The 2,674-nt window shown below is 37.5% G+C and overlaps 1 long non-coding RNA gene across 1 annotated transcript; it reads right to left on the reverse strand.

Moving 5' to 3' along the window:
- Positions 1-875: 875 nt before the first annotated feature.
- LOC142241893 (uncharacterized) lies at positions 876-1,689 on the reverse strand. The gene is made up of 3 exons (XR_012723858.1): positions 1,609-1,689; positions 1,118-1,543; positions 876-1,053 (listed from the first exon to the last, which is right to left on the reverse strand). It is a non-coding gene; the product is annotated as an uncharacterized LOC142241893 (long non-coding RNA).
- Positions 1,690-2,674: the final 985 nt, after the last annotated feature.

Consider the following 2,674-nt stretch of genomic DNA (forward strand, 5'->3'; position numbering starts at 1 on the left):
TCATGTTATACGCTTGGTACATCAGCTTGTTGGCAGATCAAGGAACTCTGCGACTAAAGGCCGGTACTATGTTCATTCTTGCGAAAAATTTTTATGGAAACCATTATTTCGCACATAGAAAGCGGCGTTTTTTTAGGTAGCTTGGAGCGCTATTTTACAGGGAGCGATATTGGATTAAGTTGGTGGTTGTTGCTTGTTTTTACAAAATAACATTTTATTTTTCCTTGGGCAATTGATCTGCTATTCCTTTGATCCTTTGTATAGTTTCGGAACAAAAATAGGGTCCGTGTTTGATTTATAAACCCGCACAAATAGTTTTTAATAAATAAATTATTTCTTAATTCACATTGCAAATGGCGCCGTGCTATAAACGTCAGGTTTTCAACACGAAAAAACAAAGTATCACAAATGGAAAAAATTTCGCAAATTTTTCGCATTTTTTGGTTTTGTATGGAGTTTCAACGCGAAAACCGAACAGAGTACCGGCCTTAAGGTGGGGTGTGTCCAGAGTGATCTGGTGGTAAGTCGAGTTGGTTTGGCTGGGCAAGAGAAAAGATGACGCGTGTCGTGTGGCCCTTGGTTGCAAACTGGACAAACGTCAGCTACGCTGCTATCAATCACCGATAAGTTGGAATTGAGGCGGCTGCACTTGCCTGATCTTAATTGGGCCAAAACTACCCTAGTCTGCCGTGGGAGGTCTCTTTCCTCCGGTGCTATGGGCGGTGGTCGGACTCCAAGAACAGGATTAACCTTGTAGCTTCTCACCGCTTCAGCTACAGTATCCTCATGAATCCTGTTCAAACCTGCCTGGTACGCTGCTTGATCTAGAGGCTCTCTTTTATAGCGCTGGATCTCGCGTTCTAGATTATGTATATCAACCCTTACGTTCCTGGGTGGTGGTTGTGTATCCATAAGATGGTGGTTTGGATGATTACTTTGTTTTAATTGGTTGCACTTTGCAAGTTTTCTGGAATCTTTTCTTTGTTGTTTCCTTCATGATTTTTTCACCGGTCAACATCTTCCAAGAATATAACATCCAATGATTTTAGTTTTCTGCAAAACAATCGAGTTTTGTGATTTCCATTACGTTTTCATTTCACTTTTTATTTTGACTTACCAATTATAATTACCGTTTTGGATTAATTTCAGTTTTATGTCAATAAAAATAACTGACCACGTACTTCGTGGCACAAAATGTATTGAAAACCACAAAATTCCTCAAGAACGTTGGTGTCACAAAATTGTTGTAAAACTCATTAAAATTCGGGAAATTAGCAAGGAACTTGATGACTAGAGAGTTAGAATAAATTTTCAGCAATTTCAATTCACAAAATATCGAATTAAACCGATGATGCGATGTAAATTAAACTATAGGCGTGATGCGAATTATCACCCAGTAGTTGATATGGAAAAGCATAAATACAAAGTTTAATTCATTGTACTTTGATTTATGGAAACTTTCTCTTTTCGATAAGCCACTACCATTGTTCATCGGCCAGCCTCTTAATGTGTCCAAGAATCAGCATCCAAATATTTTAGTCTTCTGCAAAGAGATTTGAGTTTAGTGACTTCCTTAAAGCTTTCATTTCGTGTTTTAGTTTTACTTACCAATTATTATAAGCAATTTCAATAGATTATTAAAAAATTTCCACATTTTTGTATTTCTTCCACGAACTTTGTTGTCCAAAGTAGTATTGACAACCATGTGTTTTTTTCGTTGCATTTCAGGGTAGTGTTTTGTCAACGTTTTCTCCGATTATCTTCAACACATTTTCAAAGTTTTCGTCAACATTTTGCCAAATTGGTTGTAATTCGCAAACAACTTGAAGATGTATTGAAGATGAGCTTTTCCAAGTCAAGTTGAATTTATGTTGAAAATTATATTTACCCTCAAACTGAAGAGGTGTTGCATTTGAAAAACGCTCATCCTGTGTTTATTGGGAGGTGCCTATTTAGATCAATTTCGAAGGACGCCAATAAGAAAAAAAAATTTTAATGACAATTATGCCCAACATGATTTCCTAACATTTGGAGAGGTTTCCCTTTCAAAAAATGTACAGCACGTCAGCCGTCGCTGGGGTTTTTTGTCCTGCCCTCCAGTTGATGAAATTTAAATCTGGAATTTGACAAGGAACCGAGCTGATTTGGAACATGTGTTATACCTCAAAATGTTCGTATTGACGTCAGCTTTCATGTTCCTTTGTCCAAATTTTCTAGGTTTTTAATATGTGGACACCAGGCGTTGGTTAGTGTCCTGACCACCAGTTTCAACATTGAAATCTAGAATTTGACTAGGAACCGAGCTGATTTGGAACATAAGTTATACCTCAAAATGTTCGTATTAATGTCAGCTTTCATGTTCCTTTGTCCAATTTTTCTAGGTTTTTACTATGTGTCCTCCTGGCTGGATTTTGTGTCCTGGTCACCTAATCCCGATGGAAACCTTCAAAGGTTGAACCACGGAACAAGTTTTTTGAAAAAAATTTTAATGACAATTATGCCCAACATGATTTCCTAACATTTGGAGAGGTTTCCCTTTCAAAAAATGTACAGCAAGTCAGCCGTCCGTCAGCGTTGCCAACACACTCGCTGGTGGAATTAAAATCCAGAATTTGACATGGAACCGAGCTGATTTGGAACATGTGTTATTAAAATCCAGAATTTGACATGGAAC

Source organism: Haematobia irritans, chromosome 5, assembly GCF_050003625.1.
Source record: "Haematobia irritans isolate KBUSLIRL chromosome 5, ASM5000362v1, whole genome shotgun sequence".
Classification (NCBI taxonomy): domain Eukaryota; kingdom Metazoa; phylum Arthropoda; class Insecta; order Diptera; family Muscidae; genus Haematobia; species Haematobia irritans.